The 25,589-nt window shown below is 34.2% G+C and overlaps 3 long non-coding RNA genes across 16 annotated transcripts; all 3 read left to right on the top strand.

The window, feature by feature from the left end:
* Nucleotides 1-475: 475 nt before the first annotated feature.
* LOC121787276 lies at nt 476-2,309 on the top strand. 2 transcript variants are annotated; one of them, XR_006047328.1, is made up of 6 exons: nt 476-535; nt 1,009-1,048; nt 1,132-1,258; nt 1,342-1,464; nt 1,603-1,872; nt 2,201-2,309. It is a non-coding gene; the product is annotated as an uncharacterized LOC121787276 (long non-coding RNA). The 2 variants fall into 2 exon arrangements; XR_006047329.1 differs by lacking the exon at nt 476-535 and adding an exon at nt 742-839 and having other exon boundaries at nt 2,201-2,303.
* A 539-nt stretch (nt 2,310-2,848) lies between these two features.
* On the top strand, nt 2,849-5,765 carry LOC121787275. Of its 3 annotated transcripts, none has more exons than XR_006047327.1 (8): nt 2,849-2,984; nt 3,307-3,372; nt 3,454-3,570; nt 3,670-3,706; nt 4,014-4,071; nt 4,182-4,757; nt 5,314-5,402; nt 5,503-5,765. It is a non-coding gene; the product is annotated as an uncharacterized LOC121787275 (long non-coding RNA). The 3 variants fall into 3 exon arrangements; XR_006047326.1 differs by having other exon boundaries at nt 4,182-5,402; nt 5,503-5,612; nt 5,712-5,765; XR_006047325.1 differs by having other exon boundaries at nt 4,182-5,402.
* A 693-nt stretch (nt 5,766-6,458) lies between these two features.
* LOC121787274 lies at nt 6,459-11,805 on the top strand. 11 transcript variants are annotated; one of them, XR_006047318.1, is made up of 13 exons: nt 6,459-6,978; nt 7,233-7,335; nt 8,234-8,428; nt 8,516-8,650; nt 8,750-8,946; nt 9,031-9,304; nt 9,527-9,637; nt 9,778-9,888; nt 9,960-10,085; nt 10,180-10,258; nt 10,434-10,513; nt 10,906-10,998; nt 11,337-11,805. It is a non-coding gene; the product is annotated as an uncharacterized LOC121787274 (long non-coding RNA). The 11 variants fall into 11 exon arrangements; XR_006047321.1 differs by having other exon boundaries at nt 10,180-10,513; XR_006047322.1 differs by having other exon boundaries at nt 9,960-10,361.
* The last annotated feature ends 13,784 nt before the right edge of the window (nt 11,806-25,589 follow it).

The raw sequence follows: 25,589 nt of genomic DNA, 5'->3' as shown, positions 1-25,589 counted from the left end.
TACTCTCAGGTGTTGTTCAACCTTCTAGAGCAGTTTTGACTATGAGGTAAATTTTCTACGTAGCAAATTTGTCCTCATTATTGTGGAATGAGCTCATTGCGAAGTACTACTATGATTTGACTATAATCTGAAACAGAGAAGAGATCATGAAATTTATAATCATTTTCTTTTATCTTCTGACATACAAATGGGACGAAATTGATTGGTATCTTGGGGCCTAACGGGTAACTTTGAAACTACATTCTATGATCTTAAATGTTCATGATTTCTTTAGGCTGTTCAGTAGCCTTCGATATAGTTATGTATGAAATCTTTGATTATATGGAGAGCTTAGTCCTTTTATGAGTTTTTGTCCGTGATTCCATATGCTTCTTCTCCTTCTCCTGAAATTATTGCTGATGTAAGTCATGCCAGATAGCACTGTCTATGGGGTATGATGTGGAATTCATGATTCATCTTTTTTTACAGTTTCCTCTGAACTAGTAGAATGGATATGAAGCAAACCACTTGCGGATCTTTGCTGCAGCAACTGCAGGTAATTCCTCATTAAAGGCTAATTTGGGATCTTTGCTGAGTGTTTCAGTTTCCCTCGAGTTGTTGCATTCTGTCACAGAAATGAATCTTTTTTCCTGCAGCAAATTTTGGATAAAGTTTGTGAAAATTACGAAGAGCGGGACAAAATTCTTCTTCAATTGGATCAGGAGTGCTTGGATGTGTACAAGAGAAAAGTTGACCTGACATTGAAATCTAGAGCCCACCTTCTTCAGACACTGGCAGATGCTAGAGTTGAACTCACCAATCTATTATCAGATTTTGGAGAAAAGAATTTTGTCGGAATTGTAAGTGATGGACCTCATGGTGTTCGATAATGACATTTTCTTAAAGCTCTAGATGTTATAGTAATGCGGTAATCATTTCAAGCTAGTGGCATAAGTGTAAAATTGTTCTTGCTAAAGAGTATCTCAATTAGTAAATTTTATAATGTTTGGTTTTGGTACTTTGTTGCAGCCTGACAAGACGTCAGGAACGAACAAGGAACAGCTTCAAGGTATAGCTCCTGCACTGGATAAACTATGGAAACAAAAGGATGGGAAGATAAAAGAGTATTCTGATGTTCAATCTCAAATACAGAACATATCTGCGGAGATTGCTGGAACTAGTGTCCAGGTTGCGAATATCACAGTTGATGAGGCCAATCTATCCATGAAAAAATTAGATAGAGTTTAATGCCCAGCTTCAAGATCTTCAAAAGGAAAAGGTGACAACTTTTTTTCATGCTGAGTTTGTTAAAAGCTTTCGGACTATCTCTCTAAAGTCTAAACAGTGAACTGTTCTTGGCAGGTCTTTCTTGGTTTTTTAAATTGACAGGCTGCACAAGGTTATTGACTTATCAGCACAGTTCACGATCTTTGTGCTGTCCTTGCTCCTGGTGATTTTTCAGAACTTTGTCGAACATTAAAGAAGGTATGCTATGGTTTCCTTGAACACAAGTCCACAACTTAATCCAGGTTTTTCTTAATTTTGTGCAGAATATATATTGTTGGTGTAAATATAGTGACCAAGTAATTGATGTTGCCTGCTCAACATTTTTGAATTTTGCAGGTTATCACCTATGTAAACATTATTACTGTGGGAAAATAAAGAAAAAAAAGGAAAAAAAAAAAGAAATAAAGGAAAAAAAAGAAATAAAAAAGGAAAAGAAAAGGGCATCCTTGGTAGGGATCCGAGAACCCTTCATAAAGAAAAGGATAAAAAGGAAGAAAAAAAAACATTGCTGTTGCAGTTGAAGCTATTCAAGCATTGGGCAACTTTGCTATGGATCTGAGAACCCATTTTTAGGCAAGATGTCGCTTCTTATTGCCTCTACTATTGGTTAGTCCAGTATTGTGTTATATTAATTTGCAAATTACAATGCCCCATAAAATAATAGTAGATGTGTTTTGAGTAGTTATTTGACTCTTTCATTCCAGGGGATTATCGTTGATGTGTAAATTGTACAACTGTAATATTTAGGTTTTGCGACATATTTAGGTTTTGCGATTATTTCCTTTTCTAGTGGTAATTGGAATAGAGCCGACATCCAAAAGCCCTTAGAGTTAATAAGATATAATCTCAGTCCAGTCACTCTTGAACTTGTAAATGCATCTGTGAGTTTTGATTATTGCTTAACATGAGCTTGATTTTTGCTGACGATGTGCAGGAGAAATTGTAGGAGAAGAAACCTACTTCAACTGAGGCCCTTACCCAAACTCTTCAGGCAATGCCTAAGTCCAGATGCTTGAGTGTAAATGACACTGTTGAAGGCATGATTTTCCTTTATTTCATTTCTGAACTGTTGTTTAACCTCTGCATAATATCATTTCCTTGTGCTTAGAAGTAGTCTCTTGTTTGCTTTCTAGCCTTTTCTCCAGCACTTTCCCGTTTTTTAATTTTTTATTGTCTTCTATCATTGCAGTGTGTTCTAGGTTGACTTTTATTATTTTGGACATTTTAAGTAATTGCATATTCACAAATTTTCATTTATTTTCCTCAATCATTGACATCAAGATGTACACGCCTCCTTGTGCTGCATTATTGATCACATGCTATCTAAATGAAGTGTTCTCGGGCACTGTAATTACCGGTCATAAGTTGCATAAGATATGAATGTATTTTCTAGTAGTTTCAGTTACATAGTTGGAAATATGTTCTGAAATTACCACAAAATCACCTAATTCGGCTGACCTATTGTTGAACCAATAGATTAAATGCATGGTTACTCGAGGAAAGAAAGAAGACGTGGTATTTATTATGGTTCGTAATGAGAGAATTCTTTCTCCAGGTTTACTGATTATTAGTTTTCTTGCAGCTATGAAGGTGGAAGTGAAAAACAAAGTTCGTCTTGTAAGATCGATGACGTTGAGCTGTGTTACATTCTGTATTGAAACAGTAACAGAGCGACCATACTTAAGGTTCACGAGGAATATGTTCCCTTATGCATGGAGGTTAGTTAGTAGCTTAATGTGTTCTCTCAACCATGCATATTTATTTTTGGATTTTTTTAACCTAATTATTTCGTTCGCACTTGATATTGATTGTTGAATCTATAATATATCTCAGAATCATATTGTTTGAATTCAGTAGCTCCGTTGTAAATGACTTTATATCTCACTTCTAGATTTGGCTTAGCTATATGTACATTGTTGCAAAAAGCATGAACTACTTTTTGTGTATAGCTACCATTCAAATTGTGTAATTTATCGTTTTATTATGATGGGTCATCAGCGACTCTTTGTATTCTCTCGATTGATCTGCATGGATTATCAGGCCCTTAATGATGGAACACCTGATGTGAGGAATGCAGCTTTCTCAGCTTTGGCGGCTATTTCCAAGGTAATTATTTCAAGATTTTCCATCTACGTCTCATTATTTTTAAATTTCCAAATTTAGCTGTTTTGACATCTATGTTTTTAGATGGTTGGCATGAGACCTTTGGAAAAGCCTCCAGAAAAATCTGGATGATGTCAGACAAAAGAAGTATCTGAAATGATTGGGGGTCAACAGGGGATCCTTATGCTCTTCCAAACTCAGGTTTGGCTTCTGATTTTGTTATATAATGGTAACTGAATTATAGGTATATTTGATGTTTTTTATAGGAATATGTTTTAACCTTTGTCATTATACTCTCAGGTGTGGTTCAATCTTCTCGAGGAGTTATGACAACGAGGTAAATTTTCTACGTAGCTAATTTGTCCTCATTATTGTTGAATGAGCTCATTGAGAAGTACTACTATGATTTGACTATAATCTGAAACAGAGAAGAGATCATGAATAGAGACAATTGTTCTGATGTATAAATTTTCAGTCCAGGGGCTGATCGTTGATGTATAAATTGTACAAGTGTCATCTTTATGCATTGCAATTACTTCCTTTTCTATTTGGAATTGGAATAGAGACAATTGTTCTGCTATTTTTGACATACCTCTTCGGCATTGTTTCCATGAGATCCTCACAATTGTTATCATTCCTAGCAGGTTGTGAAGAATTTTGGCTTCAAGATCTTGTAAATATGTCCTGAATACTATGATGTAGGTAAGTAGTCTGACCTTTTAACTAATGATGCCTAAAATTGAAGGTCATGTCATGATTTTAATTGTTTGGGTGTTAATTGAGGTTTGGAGTTGTTATTGCTTTTGTTGCAGGCTTTTCAGAACAAGAGGCTTGATTATGCAGTTAAGGAGAGTACTCTTGTAGTCTCATCACGGAACTGTTGCTATGGCTTTTGGATAATAGAGGTCCGCAGATGGATGATGGAAGTCAACTTTTGTGAGCTTTGAATGTTCTTATGTTAATGATTCTGGTAACTATCACTATAAACTTATGAGGCAAGCATGGCTAGTTTTTCTCCTCTCGTTGTGAATATAATTGCCGATGTGTGGCCGGATTGCACGTGCATTATAACGCAGAACGTACATCATTTGCTGTGCTTATAAATTTGTTAAGACTTCTGGATCCATCAAGATGGCCATCTCCAGCTTCAAATGAGTCTCTTGCAATCAGAAACCAGAAGTTCTCTGATTTGGTTGTTAAATGTTTGATCAAGATTACAAAGATATTATATCTTGATCTATTTTATCTTGTTTTTTTTTTCTTTTAATAATATAGTGTTCTTATTATATTGATGTTGTGAATCTTTCCTTTTGTAAGAATGTTATGTTGCATAGTTTGATGATCACTCTGACGGCAGTGTTTGAGAGTATTTGCATAGTGTTCTTCTGGTAAGAATGTTATTGACAACTATGTTCTTCTGGTCTAGTGTTTCAATAATTTATGCTTATGCAACTGGTGTATATGCTGATCTTCTCTGCTATACTTGTTATTTGACGTACTCAGCAACTTGTATAAAATAAATTTTCTTATGATCGAGATCATTATATGTTGCATTTTTCATTCGTCAGGTCTAGAACAAGGAGCTCGAACTAGAAGTTGTTTCTAAGGCTGTGGGATGTGTATTCTGAAGTACTTGTTTGGCATTTGAACAATGTTTCTGGACAATGTTATCAAGTCACCACGTAGCCTAGGAACGAGGCAATTCAATGCCGTCTCTTACGTTTGCAGAATCTGTCCACCCCTTAGCCTAGACCAGTTATAGGTTTTCTGTGAACTGCAATTTTATGTGCAACACTGTGTCTGACCCAAGTCCAAACTATCTTAAGCTATAATAAATTGATATTGTCTTGCTGTTGATATTGCTATTATACCTTCGCGTGGTTTTACCTTCGTGACTTTAATTTATGGCTGTCTTTTACGAGTCTAAGATATATTCCCTATCAGAACCTTAGGAGATATCCGAGTATGACGACCTTGTCGATCCAGTTGATATATTGAAGCCTTTGGAGAAGTCTGGATTTTGGGAAGGGGTGGTAAGTGGCCTATCTTTGTCATTTACTTATAACAAATATTCAAAAAAATTATTTAATGTAGCCTTTTATTCATACTTTTTTGTATTTTATTTTCAAAAAGTTTCAAAATGGTGTGAGAGGAAAGAGGCTGTTGCTGAACTAACCGAACTTACATCAACAAAAAAGATTGCTCATGGAGATTTTTCAGAAGTTTGTCGAATATTAAAGAACGTATGTTATGGTTTCCTTGACCAAAAGTCCACAACTCAATCCAGGTTTTTCTTGATCACAAGGCTTGATTGATCATTTACATGAATGTGGCTCATGCAGGGCATTCTTTCAGAAGGCATATGCGTGAGTGTGCATTGTGCACCTTAGATAATTGGCTTGGTGTTGCTCATTCTGATAAAATGGTCTGTAGTCTATTTGGAAAATAGTGTTTTTCGAACTCCTGCTTTGAGTGACCCCATCGTTTGTTGTTGTCTTCAGCTACCATATATTACGGTTGTTCTCACAGACACTAAAGTAGGCGCAGTAGGGCGCAAGGGTTTTTTTGATTGGCTACAGAACTATTTTATGGCGACCGCCATTTTCCGTCATGAGTGAGGTGCCATGGCGGTGCCTTGGCCTATATACATCCATTTTGATTGGGCAGCCTCAATTAACCAAAACCTCAGCCCAAACAGTTTCGTCCCTCAAAAACACCCTATGTCAATGGCACCACCCCAATGCCCTAGTTTCCCTGCCGCCCCCGCCTTAGCTGAATGATGTAATGATAATTAAAATTTTATTAATAAATAAAATAATCATTTTAATATAATCAATAATATTAAATTATTTTAAGATTTCCTTAATGAATTATTTATTAAAAACATATTAATAATTGTTATAATATTTTTTATTATTAAAATGGATAAATTTAATAATTTGATTGAATTTTCATATGAAGTTAGTACAAGTACGTAATAATAAGAAATAATATAATAATACTAATAATAATAATTATAGTCATTATTATTTTAATGTAGTATAATATAATTCATAATTTCAAATTTTCATTAAAATTTTCATAATTACTTATTACTAAATTATAATAAAAACAGAAAATAATAATAATAATTATTGTTATTATTATGATGACGGTTTTGTATTTTGATTATTGAACCAAGACTTTAAGTATTAGGCATATTATATAATTGCTTATGATATTATGCTTCTTTAATAGCAGATATGTTATTAGACATATTATATAATTGCTTATGACATTTTGATTTCTTTAATAGGATATATATTACATTATGACACTATTGTTTAAGTAGCAGATATATTTCAGTTTATATTTTATTTATTATTTTCTAATTTTTTGAATTGATAATTATGTATATTCATAATATTTTATCGACTGCCATATCCCTGTGGCGGTTTTTGGGTTGGCCGTCATGCGCCATCCATAACATCGTTGATTACTAGTATTCTTTATGACAAATTTCTCTTATTTTCGCCGAGGATTATGGAATAATTGGAATACATCATTTGCCGTACGAATATGATCATCGACATGCTCATGCTTAGTGGAAAGAAGCCTACTATTGCAGTGGTAAGTAAAATGTAAAATGTTACTATTACACAAGGGTTAAGGAGACACATTATGAGCACGTATTCTAGACGTCTAGCTACTTCACATAAAATATGGTTAACCACTGTTGACTCTCCCGTTTTTCTTGTTGTATGCACTTCTCTTTTTTAGCCAGCTGCTGTTTTTTTATCCCTCTTACCTGTTGTATGCTGAATACATTATTAGGGACACCCACGATAGATATTTTTTACTAACTAACACAGTTTTCTTTACAGCCAACTGAAATGAGTTTGGAAGAGATTTAGAGCAGATTAGGATCCCTTATTCAAGTAGAGACGATTACTCTAAGAGGTGTTGCGTTGAAAGAGCGGCTTGAAGGTTAGGGTTCAAATTACTGTTTGACCTTATTTGCGGCAATTGCATATTTAGGTCGTATTTGTTTGTGTTTTTCCCCTTAAGTTATGGTTTTGCATCGTGGGTTCATTGTATCCCACTTTTTTGGGTGTAATTCTCCCTCAAACATATGAATTGCAGATTACTGAAAACAATGATTGCATGTTTGTCTCTCAACTGATATTTTGGACACAATATCCTGCATCATAGAAATTTGTTACGAATGGAAACAATTTTATCTAGCTCTAATGATAATGTCTACGTAGAAAAATAACTCTTTTGATCATTTCATTGATGATCATTTTTCAATATAATTTTATCATTCTTCTGTTTTTCTTGAGTAAATATTTTCTGGTTAGTTAATATGCTCCTGTTGAAGAAATTGTTAGTTTTTCTATGTGTGGTTTCAGTATATTGTTCTGCCTTAGGTCAAAAACTTTAGTATATTGTTCTGCCTTAGTAATTCTTTCTCCAACTTGGACTACTGACCTTAAATATTTTATAGATTTAGCAACTTTAGTATATTGTTCTGCCTTAGTAATTCTTTCTCCAACTTGGACTACTGACCTTAACCTAAGCATGGTCTGTTGAGCAGGTCCAACAACAAGTTTTTGATATTTGTCACCCACATTGCTGCGACAGTATCAAGTTTCCTAAAAAGTGTGTTGTGCTTTGCCTTTAGGTCAAAAACTTCTATAGTTTGGTGCAATCAGTACCTTGAAAATTCATTAGCATTTCTTTGATTGGCTTAGTCATTTCTCACAGTTGTAACTCTTACCTGTAGTTCTGAAACGCAAATGCTCATATTTTTCTCTAATGTTCATTGAGTTAAAATTAACAATCTTTTGGTTACTTCGTACATATGATAGTTTTTACTTGATAGGTATTACAGGAAGAGTAGCTGACATAAAGACTCGTGCTCAAGCCATGAAGTGTCTTTCCACTTTTAGTGAAGCTGTGGGTCCTGATTTTACTTTTGAGAGGGTCATTTGAAAAATAATCTAAAATCTCAGATTGGGGATTCAGGCCTTGATATCTGTATTGGTGTGCCAACATCGCAATGTTGTGGAGCAATTTGGTTAGGACAGTTAGTTTTTCAGAACTGACCTATTTTTCGAACTGGTCAATGAGGAACAAATGATGAACTAGGTTGAATTTTGTGAAGGTAAATTTTTCATATTGGGAAACACGTTTGTATAAAATTATGAAGGAGTGGAAGAATCCAAAGGTTCTTAGAGAAAAGCCTATCCTGATGGTATCTGTAGTGGACGACTTTGTTACTTCTCATATTAAGCTGAAGGTGCTCAAAACTTATTCTCTCATTACTTTCTGACTTAGTTTATGACTAGGTTTAAACATGCGTGATAATTTTATTCCAGGATTTAATTGACTTTTGCAGAGACGTCGGATTACAATCAATATAGTGACTTTTGCAGGGACGTCGGATTACAATCAATCTAGTGCAGCTGCAACTAGAAATGCTACAGTTAAACTTGTCCTTCATAATTTTGTTGGTCCAGGGATATTCTATCTGAGGTTAAAACTTCTTTACTAAGTACTCTTGTTGACACCGAGTATGAAAAGTTCCTGTACGAGGTAAATTCTTTTGGTGTAAAACTGTCATTTTTTCCCTGATATGTTTGTTCTTCAATTCAAATTTACAAATATCACTCTTTGCAGGCATCTGTAGCTCCAACTAAGTCTACATCATCTGCGGTGACTGGTGGCATGGATGGTCTTCCACGTGAAGATATCAGTGAAAGGATCAGCCCCACGTGAAGATATGTTTGTTAATCATCAAATCTGTGAATGATTTAAGAGGGCATGCTGTCAATCTGAATTTATTTTTCTGTCAAAGTCTGCTTGGAATCTATTGAAAGTGTAACCAAAATTCTGGAAGAGGCGAACAAACGTATTCTGCCGGGTGGACTGGCCAGTTGAGAAGTCAAGCAAGGTACTCCCGAATTCTTATACTATTAGTTACAGGTTTATTATGAGTCGTTTTTTTTCAACTAACTGATTTACAATCATAATATTATAAATACTTGGGATCATTTAGAAACTCCCGAATTCCTCAAAGAAAATAATTGTACCTTTAATTCCCAATACTGAAAACTCTTATGTCATGTACATAGCTCTTGTGAAGGCTTGATTTACATGAATGTGGCTCATGCAGGGCATTCTTTCAGATGTCTTGAAATGCCTTGGCTACAACAAAAAGCATATGCATGAGAGTACATTGAGCACCTTAGATACTTGGCTTGGTGTTGCTCATCCCAATAAAATGGTCTGTAGTCAGATTAGGAAAATAGTGTTTTTCGAACTCCTGCTTTGAGTATCGTTGACATCATCGTTTGTTGCTTTCTTCAGCTACCATATATTACAGCTTTGAGTATCGTTGACCTCATCGTTTGTTGCTGTCTTCAGCTACCATATATTACAGCAGTTCTCACATACGCCAAAGTAGGCGCAGAAGAGCGCAAGGATTTTTTTGATTGGCTATCAAGAAAGCTTCCTAGTTTGTCTGAGTTTCCTGATGTAATACAACTACTCAAACCCACTGCATTTGCTATGGCGGTATCTCATTATGCAAAGTTGTTATTTTGTAGGTAGGTGTTTGTGTCAACTTTATGTCTCAAGAAATATCTTGGTTACCTATCCAGGATAAATCAGTAGATGTTCGTAAATCGGCTGCATGCTTTAATGAAATATTGAGTGTTTGTGGACAAGAAACGGTATGAATATCCAAAATTTTTATCTTCATTGAGGTTTGCCAACTCTTTTACCTGCTAGATGGCGCTAGACCTATCTTATTCTCTCCCCTAATAGGTATCAAAAATTTGAGAGATATACAAGGTTCTGCTTAAGCTATTATTTGCTAACGTCTGAAGACATGAAGCTTTTCAAGGTAGATCTGTTTTGTCAAGCATCGCGTTTAAAAGCAGCCTAAAGACAGAATAAATGGTCATGGCGACCGCAAATCTGGGCATGGAAGAAGAAATGCACTCTCAGTTTGTTTTCTGTTGTTAATATCTTTCTTCTTAACCATAATATATTTGTTAATTGATGTCCTGTTTATTTAGAGAGTTGTACCTAACAAGGGATACGGGCAAGAGTACATCTTGTCTGCTCAAGACATCAACACTAACCTGAAGGATTCAAGGTTGGTACAAATTTATTTTTTAGGGCAACAAGGTGCAAATATTTTGGTAACTGCAAGCTGCAAACAATGCTGTATCTTTTATGTAAACAAAGTAGATTATTAACTTAGTGTTACTCTTGTTGGTTGATAGAGAAAGGATTATTGTTTCCAGATTCAAATTCAAGATCTTGAGGTTTCTGTTCTCTTTTAAGATTCCTTTATTAATTTTGTGGGTAGGCCTTCATACAAATTTTTAGAACTTTTGTCAACTTTTGGGTTTGGGTAAATGGTGTCAGACCATCAATGTTGACTTATTTTGGCATCTGTGTGGCTTATTAATTTTTTTACATCTGATGATATGTTTCATTCTTATAGATGTTATAGTATGTGACTTTGCTTACTTCCTCAAACAGAATGATGTCATGAAATACTTTGAGAGGATCTGATCGGAGGCTCTTAAGTGCTGACTTCAAAAGCAAGTTGATGGCATTGAGATCTGGCAGAAGGTTATTTCAACATAAATTCTAGTTTTGATTGTGTAACTTGAAATTTTCATTTAATGGTATTTTTGAAAAAGAAATGAGTGATACCATATTTGATGAGTATTCTCAAGACACTTGTTGTTTGAAAAAGAAAGGAGTGATACCACATTCAGATTGTTTGTAGAATTGCTAAATTACAATACAGCCCGTGGAATTGCATACAAATTGTTATTGATTCTCCAATATCTAGCTCTCTAGAGATGTTACAGCCGGTGAATATATATGTGTTGATAATTCTTATTTATCATATTTAAACTATCTGGATCATTTCTTGACACTTGACCTTCTGTAATTTTGCTAAGGTACTTGAATTTCTTCCCGAGCTTCTAGATCTGTTCAAAAATGAGGGCTGTGAGGCAACCATCTTTCTTCCTTGCTTGGTTGAAAAGGTAATTATCTGTCTGTGATATCTCAAGCATTATCCAAAGTCTTATTAAGTTAAAGGAAGTTGTTGTGGCAAGTGAATGCATAGTTATTACTTTTGTTTTTAACATCGTCTTTGTTGATAATTCTGCGAATTATGTAGGTGATAATATTTCTTCTAGTTCTTCCACTAAAATAGTTCTTATGCTTTTTTGAATCATGCACGAGAGATGGAGAAGAAGGCAAGCCTGGAGAAGCTAGAGTTGCCCTAAGACTACTCTCCATTCGAGAAAATATGTGCAGAGAGCGTGTATTTTTTATAGTGTGTGTCGAGTGCATGTATTTTGTGTATAGTTTGTTTATAATGTATGCTATGTGTATATTTTCAGTTCAAGTATATTTTGTGTATAGTGTGTATTTTTTGTAATATGTACAGTGTGTGTAGCTATGTGTGTTTTTTGCATAATGTGTGAAGTGTGTTACACTTTCTATTTTGTATATTGTGTGTGTAGTGTGTATTTTTTTGTGTAGGTTTAGTGCGTGTATTTTGTGTATATAGCGTATATTTGGTTTATAGTGTGTGTAATTTACGTATTTTATATATAGTGTGTGTGATGTGTAGTGTGTAGTGTGTTTATAGTGTGTGTATGTAAAGTGTGATTTTTGTGTATAGTTTGATTAGTATGTTTGGTTTGTGTATAGTTGCTAGGTATTGTGTGTTTATAGGGTGTGTAAAGTGGGTAATTTTTTTGCATAGTTTGTGTATATTGTTTATTGTTTATAGTTTGGTTAGTATGTTTGGTTGCAATGTATGTGTGTTTTGTGTTTAAGTATATAATAATATGTGAAGTGTGTGTTTATTATATTTTGTGTATAGCGTGTGTTTTATGTGCAATGTATTTCGTTTGTATTTTTTGTATAGTATGTGTTATGTGTCTATTTTTTTACATGTATATTTGTCTATATTGTGTATATTTTGTGTGTGTCTGTGTATTTTTTGTATAGTGGGTGTAGTGTGAAGTATGTGTGGTGTGTATTTTTTGTATAGTTTGATTAGTGTGTTTGGGTTTAGTGTATATTGTGTGCAGTACACATGTACACTGTGTCTATAGTGTTTGCAGTGTGTGAAATGTGTATATTTTGTGTATAGTGTGGGTTTTTTTGTCAAAGATGTGTGTAAAGTGTGCGTATTTTGTATATAGTGTGTAGCAAGTATACAGTGTGTATATTGTGTAGTAAGTGTAATGTGTATTTTGTGTTTATACTTTTGTATAGAGTGTGTTTATACAATGTGTGTCGTATGTCTTGTGTGTATATTTTTTTAGCGTGTATTTTGTATATAATGTGTGTGGTGTGTGTTCTGTGTAGTGCGTTTATGTGTATTTGTAGTACATATATTTTATGTATATGTGTGTATTTTTTGTGTAATACAAATACAGTGTGCAATTTCCCTACATGTGCATTTTTTGTGTGTAGTGTAGGTGTTTGTATAGTGTGTGCGGTGTGTATATTATATATATTTTGTGTGTATTGTGTGAAGTATGTGTATTTTGTCTGTTTATTGTGCATAGTGTGGGTGTGTTTTGGGTATACTTTGATTAGTGTATTAGGTTTGTGTATAATTGATATGTATTGTGTGTATAGTGTGTGTAATGTGAATTTTTGTTTAGTGTGTAGTATGTGAAGTTTATGTATTTTGTTCCTAATGTGTGTGGTTTGTGTATAGTTTAATTAGTATATTTGATTGGAATGTATTGTGTGTATTTTGTATATATATTTTGTCTATTGTATGTGTATAGCGTGTATATTATGTGCAATGTATGTGTTAGGAGTAAAGGCTCGAAACTAATGAACAAGAAGATAAACGAAAAAGGGAAGGAACTCAATTTAACTAATCAAACTGGAATAAGAAATAATCCTCACGAAGGAGGCCACGGCTACGCCATCTAAATTCTGATCTCTCCAAAAGATCCTTTTCACCACTTAAAAGCGTCAATATATAGACTTACAAAATGAGAGAAATTTGCAACAACTTAATTCAAAATTCAAATCTGCTAACAACTAACTAATTAAAGAAGCAAATTAATAAATAATATCTAATCAAATCCTAACTAACACGGACTAAGTATGCGTATCTTCTGTATCAGTATGCAGTGTGTTACACTTTGTATATTATGTGAGCATAGTGTGTATTTTGTGTATAATGTGTGTGTTGTGTGTTTTGTGTGGTGCATGTATATGAAGTGCATGTATTTTGTATATATGTGTGTGCGGTGTATGTATTTTCTTGTATTTTGTGTTTACAAAGCATATACCTTGTCCTGTTTGTTTGGAGTACATATATTTTGTCTATAGTATATATTTTGTGTTGTGTGTTGTTAGTATGAAGTGCGGTTGCGTATGTAAGTGTGTTTCCAATGTATGTATGTTTTGAATGTGTGTGCAGTGTATGTGTAATAAGTGTATTTTGTGTATATTGTGTAGTGTGTACTTTCTGTGTATATTTTTTTTAAGTGTTGTGTTTGTATAGTGAGTGCGGTGTGTATATATTATATATATATTTTATGTATAATGTTTGTGTAATGCAGTGTTTATATATTTTTTAAAGTGTCTATTTGTATAGTGAGTGTGGTGTGTATATATTGTATATATGTTTTGTGTATAATGTTTGTGTAGTGCAGTTGTGCACTGTATGTTGTGTATGTGTAGTGTGTGAAGTGTATATTTTGTTTATAGCGTAGGTATTTTGTGTAAGGTATGTGTAAAGTGTGTGTATTTGTATAGTGTGTAATGTGTACTTTGTGCATTGTGTATATTGTGCGTATTGTGTGTATACTTTGTGTATAGTGTCTTTAGTTTGTTTGCTTTGTGAATGTTTGTACAGTGTGTGTATAGTGTGTGTTTATACAGAAGTGTGTTTGTGTGTCCTGCCTATATATTTTGTGTACATGTTTATTTTGTGTATTATGTGTTTGGCGTGTGTTTTGTGTAGTACGTCTGTGTATTTGCAGTGCATTTATTTCATGTATGTGTGTAGAGTGTATTTTAGGTATAGTGTGTGTACTATTTAATTTTTGTATCGTGTGTGTAGCACATGATATTTTGTGCTTATATAGCGCATGTACTTTGTTTATAAGTTGTGTAAGTGGTACATGTATATTTGGTGTATAGTGTGTGTAGTTGACTGTATCTTTTGTATAATGTCTAGTGTGTATTTGGTTTATAGAGTGTGTGTATAATATGCATACTTTGTATATAGTGTGTGTAACTTATAATATGTGCGATAGTGTGTGTAGTTTTTTGTAATATTTTGCATAACACGTGCATTGTGTTTACACTTTGTATATAATGTGAGTATTGTGTGTATTTCGTGTATAATGTGTGTTGTGTAGTGCGTGTATGTGTGATTGAAGTGCTTGTATTTTTTGCATAACATGTGCAGTATGTGTATATGTGTATTTTCAATTCATGTATATTTTGTGTATAATGTGTGTGTGCAGCACATATTCTGTATGTATATGTCTAGTGCGTGCATATTGTATATATAGTGTATATTTTGTTTAGAATGTACGTATAACATGCGTATATTGTGTACCGCATTGTGTAGTGTTGTATACTGAGTAGTGTGTGTATTTTCCTCTGAGTATTTTGAGCATAATGTGTGTAGATGTTGGTATTTTTTGCATAATAATGTGTACAGTGTGTTAACACTTTGTATAATGTGTGTGCAATTTGTATTTTGGGTATAATGTGTGTGTTGTGTAGTGCATGTATGTGTGATTGAAGTCATGTATTTTTTGTATATGTGTGTGTAGTGTATGTTTTATGTACATGTGTGTATTTGCTGTATAGTGTGTGTATTTTGTGTGTTTGCAGTTGTCTGTATTTAGTGCTTACAAAGCATATATTTTATTATGTATGTTTGCAAGTTTGAAGTGCGTGTTGCATATGTAGTGTGTGTTTCTGGTGCATGTTTGTGCAGTGTATGTATAATGAGTGTATTTTGTATATAATACGTGTAGTTTGGGTAATATGTGTTGTGTATATTTTCAAGTGTAAATTTTTTGTTTAAATGGTGTGTTTGTATAGGAGTGCAGTGTTTGTGCAATGCATATATAGTGTGTAATGTCCCAACGACCGCTGGAAATTTGTCTGTGGCCTCTCTATGCAACTTCTCCTCCAGCTTCCAATTTTGAATTTTTTCTGTCCCTTTTCACAAAATACTTTTAAAATACTATGCAACTTTCAACGACCGTTGTTGGGTTGCACTTCTCCTCCAGCTCTATATCGCACATTTTTCACAAAACACCTTTAAAATACTAAAATGAATATCCATATAAGAACACGTAATGCAACTTCACTCAAAATGAACCAAATAACAGCCTTAAAATAGTGCAAAATCTGACCGCATAAGGATTAAATTTTGTGATTGCCTTAAATTATAGAAAACAATAGACTAAGCATGAAATGACACAAATCAAATCAAGGAATGCTTATTAGTGAACTTTCATTACTAACATGGAAATCATACTCACAAGTGGTTAAACTTCCAAAAGATGGGAAGTGTGTTTCTCTCACTCTCAAGGTTTATAAGGCCATAAGCACTCAAATTATTCATCATGCAAAGTTTACCATAGAATTTGCTCAAAGTCATCCCTCCACTACTAGTTGTGATTAAGCATCAAAAGTGACTAAAATGAAAATCTAACCTGGTAGAGTAAAAAAATAGACTCCACTATTTCTTTCAAAACCCAAGACATTTTTTACATTTATTCTAGATATTTTGTCTAACTTCAATTCACTTTCTCAATCCTTTGATTTTTTTCTTATTATTCTAACCAACCTTTCTTTCTCTTTTCTTTTTCTTTTTTTATTTTTTATATAGACATCATTTCTAATTTAAGCACACTTTTACAATTATGCATACTACTTTTATTATTTTCCCCTTTATCTCTCCAATTCCTTTATAGAATATACAAACAATTATGGCTCAAATATCACAAGGTTTAAGGTTCAAGGCGAACAAGCAATTCACTAATTATGCACATTTTTACCGCACCATCAAATCAAGACATCAAGTCATACTTAATCAAGGATGAAAGAGCTTTCTACCATCGGCAGCTCAGTCTAATATGTCCCTAAACATAAACCTTTGGGTTTTTAAAACAAAACATAAACAAAACATAAAAAATAAAGTAGTAAAATCATAATCTCACGGTCCACCACGTCATTCCCCCAAAACTTATTTAAAACTAAGTGAAGAATAAGTTCGCAGAGTCATTCGGGACGTGTGAAATTTATGAAAGCAATAAAGATACCTTAAATCTCCGTGCTGAGGCTGGACGAATCAAAATTCCAATAAAAGTTGAAATTTTCAACTGGATTGCGAACAATTTTCAATGGGCCGCTGGGAATGGCCTAACGGTCGCGATTGTTGCACATAATAGTCCAGAAAGTTTCCAACGGACCGCTAAGGCACGACGAGCCAGGGTCGCTAGGAATGGTCCACAATAGTTGCAAAATTTTCAATAAGACACAAATTGAAAATTAAAACGAAAACAGCTTTAAAAAACAGAAAAACTGTTGGATTGCATCCCAACAAGCGCTTGTTTTACGTCTATAGCTTGACGTTCTTTGGAGCTCACAAATTATCCCTCATTTGAGAATTCCTTTGGGATGTCATTGTACCTACAGTTTCGTAATGTGAGCATAGAATGAAGAAAATTGTATTAGGATACAACACATAATATTTGGCAATCGCTTAAACTATCAAATTAGGGTGTAAAAATAATCACACATGCAAGACCAAATAATCCACGTTGATTCAAAAATCATCCCCCGATCTCTATCCCATAATGATTTGCAAGAATTTTCCAACAACAGAGTTTTCCATGCAAAACAATTTAAGCTTTAGACATATACACAATTCATGCAAGATAAAATCCCTCAAAATGCTATGAACATGAACATGTGTATAAAGAATCAAGACAAGAAGGGGATATGCAATTTTTATCCATAAAAACAAGCAAACTCTAGCACACCCAATTATAAGAATTCTAATAAATCCAACTAACAAATTCACCAGAATTAATCAAAAGTAAAATCATCCCTCATCCAACTCCAATCCAAACTAACAAAATATATATCAACAACAAGGTGAACAAACAAGGTATCCAATAAAAGATTTCATAATTAATGCTCATAAATTACAAGAAGAGCATATCTTACGTTAGTTGACAATTAAGCACAAGAATCATTGACAGAGCCCAATGAATTTGAGTAGGTGATGCGAATTTGAAGTGTGGGTGTGTGAATGACTTGGAAATTTTTTTGTTTTTTTATTTTAGGAAAAACGAAAATTCAAATAACCTAAAAACTAAAGACCTTAAAAAATTATAGCAACTACTAGCTTCAGCCCTTAAGAGGAAAAATGCATCTCCACATTGGAAAAGAACTAAACCAGAAAACTAAAACAAAAGAGGAATCAACATGATACTTTATATCTCACCCACGCTCTACGAAGCTTATCAAGTGATGCAGCAGAAGATTGTGCAGACACGGGATTTGAAAATGGACTCATAATAAGATTGAATCCATACAAATTAAACCTCTGAATATTTCAGACAACTTCTTGGCTTGAACTTGAGTTTTCCAGTTTGCTCCTACTTTTCCTCCATTCTTGACTTAATTGTAAGTCTTTATCAAAACCATCTTTGTCAGCAATAAAAGGAATTAAAATTACAGAGAGGGAGAGAGGGCTGGAAAGAATTAACCACAATTTTGTCTGATTCATCTTCTTCATCTTCATGGGGAAGTATGGTCATTGTGTTAGATGAGGTTGAACATGATAGTTCATTTTTTCATCTTGATTGAACTCGGTTCATGGATTTGTGCAACATTTTTTTTTCTTCTTCAACAATTGACCCCTTTTTAGAATCTCGAAGTATCATTTCACTCAAATTTCTGCTTATAACTTGGAGCGACTTCTGCAAGGACTTTATCGAGTTGTTTAGTCTTCCCTCACTTTCTTGTTGAAACGACCTCTTCATAGCTCTAGCATTTTCCTCTTCGCGTGACTTCTCCAAGAACTTTTTCACGTCGTCCAATCTTCTTTCTCTTTCTTCTTGAAGTCTCTCTTCATCTTGTCTTTCAAGTTCCATGTAATATGATTCCAAGTTATTCTTTTTCAGGTTCATCTTCCATACCTACACAAGATCCAACAGATCCAACAGTCTCATCATTAGTAATTAGAGCAGTCATCATAATAGTAATATCCTCCTTGCTACTCATCCTTGCTACTCTGCATCATAGTAAAATGAATCCCCCATGCCTGCAGGAGAATTCATCAAAACAAAACTTAAAAATTAAAGCAATAAAAATCCAAAGTAGCAATATGTTCTTTTTAAAATATCAATCTTAAACGTGGAAGTATTATTCAGCAACAGCGCCAAAACCACTTGGTGCACTATTTTTTTAGCACAAAATTATTTGCAGTATACTAGGCAGAAATAATATAGCTAAAGGGTAAGCACAAGGAATACGATCAAATAACCAAATACTAGGCTTCTATCACTATTTGGACACACAATTTGGGGTTTGATTTAACTAAGAAAAACAGTAAATAAAAGCAAGTAAGCAAAAACAATAAAAGATTGTAGTTAACCAAGTTTCTATTTTCTTCACCTCTTAATTTCATGAATACGAAAAAATTGGATAGCAAACTGAAATTCTCCATCTAGTTCCTTTGCAATTCTAATAGCTTTAGCTGATGCGACTTCTGGGGCATGTGCAACTGGTATGACAACCAGCAATATTGCATCACTACGTTCAGCATACACACTCTGACGTGGAGGGAAATGCCATCAGACAACTTATAAATCAAAATACTCTGGGCCCTAGGCCATGATTAACAATCATTAGTACTCTCTCCGTCCCAATAAATATGAAATATTTAGTTTCCGGCATGGGATTTTATGCAGTATTGTTTTGTGAGTTAATAATGAAGAAAGAGTAAAGTAAGAGAGAGGAAAAAGTAGAGATAATGTTGTTTTCATTTTAGGAAATGTTTCATTTTTAATAGGACAACTAAAAAAAGGAAAATGTTTCATTTCTAAAGAGACAGATGGAGTATTATTCGGTAAGAGTAAGAAGGTCAAAATTCATTACGACTGAAGCATTATCAATTGTTCACCAAAAGTGCAACTGCAGTTTGCATATCAACAAAAGTTCACTTGCAAATTATATAAAATTCCACGGTGCATTCCGCTCAATCAATACAATTGAAATAAAATCTTGTTAAGAAGGTACTCACCAATGAATCATATACATTTCCCTTATCTGCTCTGGAAAAATCAAGCAATATATATCAATGGTGGAGCTGCCGAACCAACATAGAGAGAGTCTACTTGACCAGTCTGCACTTTATCTTATATCTATAAAACACATGTGCAAAAGAAGCGAGTTTCAGCTGCGCTTCATCATCTTTTTGTTTTAGTATGTTTTTTTTTTAATCAAAAACGCCCTTTGTGGGTGGGAGGTTTAGGCAGACCCCCAATCCGTGAATAAAATCAAAATATAATGTTCCAAAAACCTTATCTTAGCTCAAAAATGACTAAGACCCAAAACAAGAACATGAAAATGTAAACCAGAGGTCCCACAAGCCGGGATCCTCCATGCTATCAAGAGGAAAAGATAGGCTAAATAAACAAGAGGAATAGACGAATATAAAGTAAAGCAAAGCATCATGAGAACAAGTCCAACCCACATCTCTACGTTAGAAACGGAAGTTAGGATATCCAAGCTGGTCCATCCTAACTAGCGCATTCAGGTACCGAGGCGCAGAGATTGGATCAAAGTATGTAAGGGCAGGGGTCTGGACCCCCCTACCTGCCAGAAAGTCAGCAGCCCGGTTTCCTTCCTTGTAGACGTGTGATAATCGAACCTGCAGCTGAGTTGTCATACTCCGGATCAAAGTCATATGATGTCTAAGATCTGCAGAGCCCAGATGTCCTGATGACAACAAACTAACCAGAGCCGCTGAGTCCAGCTCTATCCAAATATGAGTATAAAGCTCCATAGTCATCTCCAAACCTCGAATCAGAGTTTTTGTTTTAGTATGTTCATTGTGCGGAATGTGTTCAAAATAAATAATAAGCCCGATTTTTGTAATTAATAATTGAAGATAATTTAAAATAGAAATATTTAGGAATAAACAAAATATAAAAGAAAAAAAGTAAAGGATTCCAAAAGAGAAAAAAATAGAATGAAAACTTAAGAACAAATACATATGTAGTCTAGGGGTGTGATCCGTTGCTAACTTTTCTTAAGTTGCTAATTCATCAACGTAGTGTATTAAAAATGTCAACACGATGATAATGAAATGTCAACATAAATTTAAGTTGATATTTTAATACATTGTGTTAACATTAATATTAAAATGTCTACACAATTTATTAAAATGTTAACACAAATAATATGTGTTGACATTTTTAATACACTACGTTGATGAGTTAGCCAGTTAGCAATTTACGAAAAGTTAGCATCATAACGCACCCCTATGTAGTCTATATACATATATATGAGAGAAGTGATCAATGTTTAACTAATGTTAAGTGTATAACTGGACAACAAATCTCAGCCACTTATTATCTTAATCTAATGACTAAATTAAGTATTCATTTTCTATTAATAAAAATTACATGGGGTGTTTTGGGAAATACATTGTTGCATATTTTGACATGTACCCCACATATCATGGCAAAAATGACATTTTTACACCAAAGAATTTACCTCATACAGGAATGTTTCATACTCGGTGTCAACAAGAGTACTTAGTAAAGCATTTTTAACCTCAAATAGAATATCCTGGACCGACAAAATTATAAAAGACAAGTTTAAACTGTAGCATTTCTAGTTGCAGCTGCACTTGATTGATTGTAATCCGACGTCCCTATAGAAATCACTAGATTGATTGTAATCCGACGTCCCTATAGAAATCACTAGATTGATTGTAATCCGACGTCCCTTCAATTACACATACATGCACTACACAACACACATTATGCACAAAATACAAATTACACACACTATGTGTAACACATGGTACACATTATTATGCAAAAAATACCAACATCTACACACACTATGCTCAAAATACACAAAGGAAAATACACAAACACTACACAATGCAGTACACATTATACACAAAATACGCAAGTTACACGTACATTATAAAAAAATATACACTATATAAAATATGCACGCATGATACGATCCTCTATATCTTAGGAAATCTAAATTATTTAGTTATCTTTTATTTCCCAAATCTTTTTCATATATTTTATTTAGTTATCTTTTGATTCATAGTATCTTTTCATATATTATTTTCTTATACGGTAAGTTAGGGTTTAGTATTATAAATAGGGAAGGATGTAATCATTTTATTCAATCAATTAATGAAATATTTTCTCCACCAAAGATAACGTATGTTTTCCAATCCTAATTTTAGATTCCCTCTGCCGATCCTAATTGGACGCCGGAGTATTCTATCAGCCGCCGAGTTATCTGCCCGACGGGAGCGACTCCCGCGCACAGAAACTCTGCCATCGTCCGCCGAGCCGGTTGGCCGCCGGAAATTTATCTCCACCGCCGAGCGAAACTCGCCGCCGGTGCCTGTTAAGGGAAACACCCTTAACAACTGGTGCTTTCATTGAGAGCTGACCCTCTCACCATCTCAAATCAAAGCTCCACTGCTGCCCGACGGAAAACATTCCGCGCACATCACCTGCTTTGGTTGCCGAGTCCAGCCTGTCCGCCGAGCTCTAGCCGCCGGACAATCCTACTTCTGCAAAGCCCGACGGGAAGGATTCATGCGTGCCGCGTTGAAGTCAGACCATTATCCATAACCCATACCTCACCACCCAAAAGAAAAGAGTGACCCTCTTCGTCCAATTCATCCAAAAAAAAGGAAGAAAACCATCAAATAGAAGCTTCCCCCTTCCTTCGTAGAAAACATCCTATCTTCAGTCCGTCACCTAGATAGGCTTTGGCTACCTATCATGAAAGGTTGCAGTGTCAGTCCGCATGTTTGCTTACCTTGGGAAATAAACGACACTGGTGCGGTATAGCACTGAAGGATCAAACAGTTGAGATAAGTCTTTCTTGTTATTTACTGAAAGACGAGGTCTCGGTGATTGTTATTTCTAATCATTGTTGATATAACATTGAGCATACGATATTGATTATGCACTACTTTGATTTATCAAATGGTGCGGATTTTTCGCAATCCAAGAATCCTGATATCTTGGGTAGTGGTGATTAATGTCTAGAGGTGCTAGTATTGTTATTGCAATGAATCGTGTGCTGGGTGAGTCCAGTTTGATAATATCCTCAAGAGGTGTTCGAAAAAGGTTTTATTATTCAGAAACCCGGCCGGTTGGAATTTATTCCAGAATAATAAATAAAGAATTTGAACTAGACAACTCTTGGAAAAAGATATTAATTAATTAAAGTCAAATAGCAGACTTAAATTAATTAATGGATATTTATATCTTAAACACGGGAAATAATAAATTAAAGAGGTAAAGTCCGGATTACTCGTAATTTGGGATTGGACAGGTAGTCAATATTATTATACTATAGTGGATGATAATAATATTCTATTGGACTTGTATTAAATTGGGGATCAATTTAATTAGTAAAAGTTCAATAGGTTTGGCCCAAGTCCAACCTCCATGGATCCCTAATCTGGCCCATCATAACTCTATATAAAGGAGACTAGATATTAGACTAAATTAATTGATTTTACTCATAAAATTCGTGCTCCCTCTCTCCAGGGAGTGGACGAAGTTTTCAGTTTCACGGAACTGAAGTTCAGTCTTCTGCCTAATCAAGTCCTTTTCGATTCTGACAAGCTTTGCCACCCATAGGTTAGATTCTGAGTTCGGGATACAGATTAGAAGATTCTTGGTTGAGTACGAAGAACATCACATGGAGAAGGCGCAAGCAATGGACGATTCTTTGGAGAATCAGATCGGTAATTCTAAACCGTAGGAATTCATGTTTTATGTTTTAATTCCTTTTACATGAATTATGTGCGTTCTTGGATGCAATTCTGTATTTAACATGTAGTTAATTAATCTCATAATCGGTCAAATAGATCTGTAGATCTGATTTATTTGTTTATGCATGTCTTCCGCTGTGCAAGGGGCTCCAAACCCCAGCAATTGGTGTCAGAGCCAATTTTTGGCTCTGATTATGTGGATTAATTTCATGTTATTTAATTGCTTGAATGCAATTTTTTTGTCTTCGTTTGGTTTGTATTTGTTGTTTCTTTTTATTTGAATAATCGAACAATGAATTCACAATTACGAAGAATGAAAAACGGTAGATGTGTTTGCGTACTGCCTTTCGTGAACATAGTTTTTCAATTATGCTGTCACTTTTTCCATATATTGATTACATGGATACATATGCCTTTGTGTGTATATGATGTGTAAAGTTTTATTCAATATGTCATGACTCGTTTTGATTATTTGATGGTTACGTGAATTGGAGTTGGAATTATTACTTGTTCATGTTGATTTGATTCAATTCTTGATGAATTGAATTAACCGAATCAAATTTGGAGTCATTATGGGATATTCTTGGGCGCCGCATGTATTGACTTCTCTATCGCGGCAATATCGGAGTATCTGTTCGCAACAGCTCCAACGGCAGCGGGTGTGACAGCTGCCACAGCAGCGACTGCCGGCAAGAGGAGCGGCGCCGGTGGAAGGGCTGGCAAGCTGTGACGCCGGCAATCAATGTTGCTAGGCAGGCGATCAGCGAGCAGAGACAGTCCCAGCGGCTACGGAGACAACGCCGCATCAGAGGCAGAACTAGCGCAGCAGCGGTGACAAGGACGACGCAGCAGCAGCTCACGATGGTGTACCGGGCAGCAGCGGCTGCCGAGAGGCAGCTGCAGCGACACTGTCCGAGTTGCTGTTCGGATAAGCTGATGGTGCGAGTGGGAGTCTGCCGACGGCGGCTTCCGGAACTCGTGCGGCGTCGCCAAGCATGACTTGGTTATGCTTGTTTCCAAGATTAGTTAGGGTTATCCTAAACCCTAGGACTAATTTTGGATAAATTCAAGATTAATTTTGAATAAAATTTGAATCTATCTTTAGTTGGATTATCTACAATTTAATTTTGATTAAATCATGGATTAATTGAATATTTATCTTTATTTTATGAATTTGGATATATTAAATTCTATCTAGACAAATTCTAGATAAATTAAGATAATAATTAATCTTATTTTATTTTGTCTTATGGATTTATTTAGATTTAATTCTATGTGAATAAATCCTAGCTAGACTAGATAAATAATTAATTACATTGGATTTTATCCTTATTTTATGGATTTAGATATATTTAATTATATCTAGAGAAATCCTAGATAAATTTGAATGAATAATTAAATTTATTTCTGTCATATGGATTTAGATAGAGTTTATTCTATCTTGTTGAATCCTTGATTGACTACGATAAATATTAATTAAGTTTATCCATATCTTGTAGATATTGATAGATCTATATCTATCTAGAATATATCTTAGTAGATTTGGATAATTAAAATCCATGTTTATCTTTATCTTGTGGATATTTATAGAATTAATTCTATTTAGAAAATATCCTAGTAGATTTATATAATTAAATGTACTCTATCTTATAGATATTAATAGATTTATATCTATCTAGAATATATCTTAGAAAATTTAGATAATTGTTAATCCAGTATTGTAATTATCTTTTGAATTTAAGATAGATTTAGTTCTATCTAGTTAAATCCTAGTTGAATTAATTAATATTAATTCTAGTTTATCCTAATTTTATGGATATAAATAGATTTATTTCTGTTTAGAAAATATCCTAGACAAATTTGGATAAAGATAATACAAGATAATCCTTATCTAATTGGATTTTGATAAAACTAATTTTATCTAGTATGAATCCTAATAGATGTGATAATTCTAGTTTCTTATTCTAAATAATCTAAGATTGTTTAAATCTTAGAATGATTGGATTTTATCTTCGTCTTATGGATTTGAAGAAATTTGTTTTTATCCTGAAATATCCTGGTAAGATTTAGATAATGATAATCCAAGGTCAGTTTTATCTTGAATTTTAGGATTTGATTTTATCCATGTGAA

Source organism: Salvia splendens, chromosome 22 (genome assembly GCF_004379255.2).
Source record: "Salvia splendens isolate huo1 chromosome 22, SspV2, whole genome shotgun sequence".
NCBI lineage: Eukaryota > Viridiplantae > Streptophyta > Magnoliopsida > Lamiales > Lamiaceae > Salvia > Salvia splendens.
This window is presented reverse-complemented; position numbering and strand designations above follow the sequence as displayed.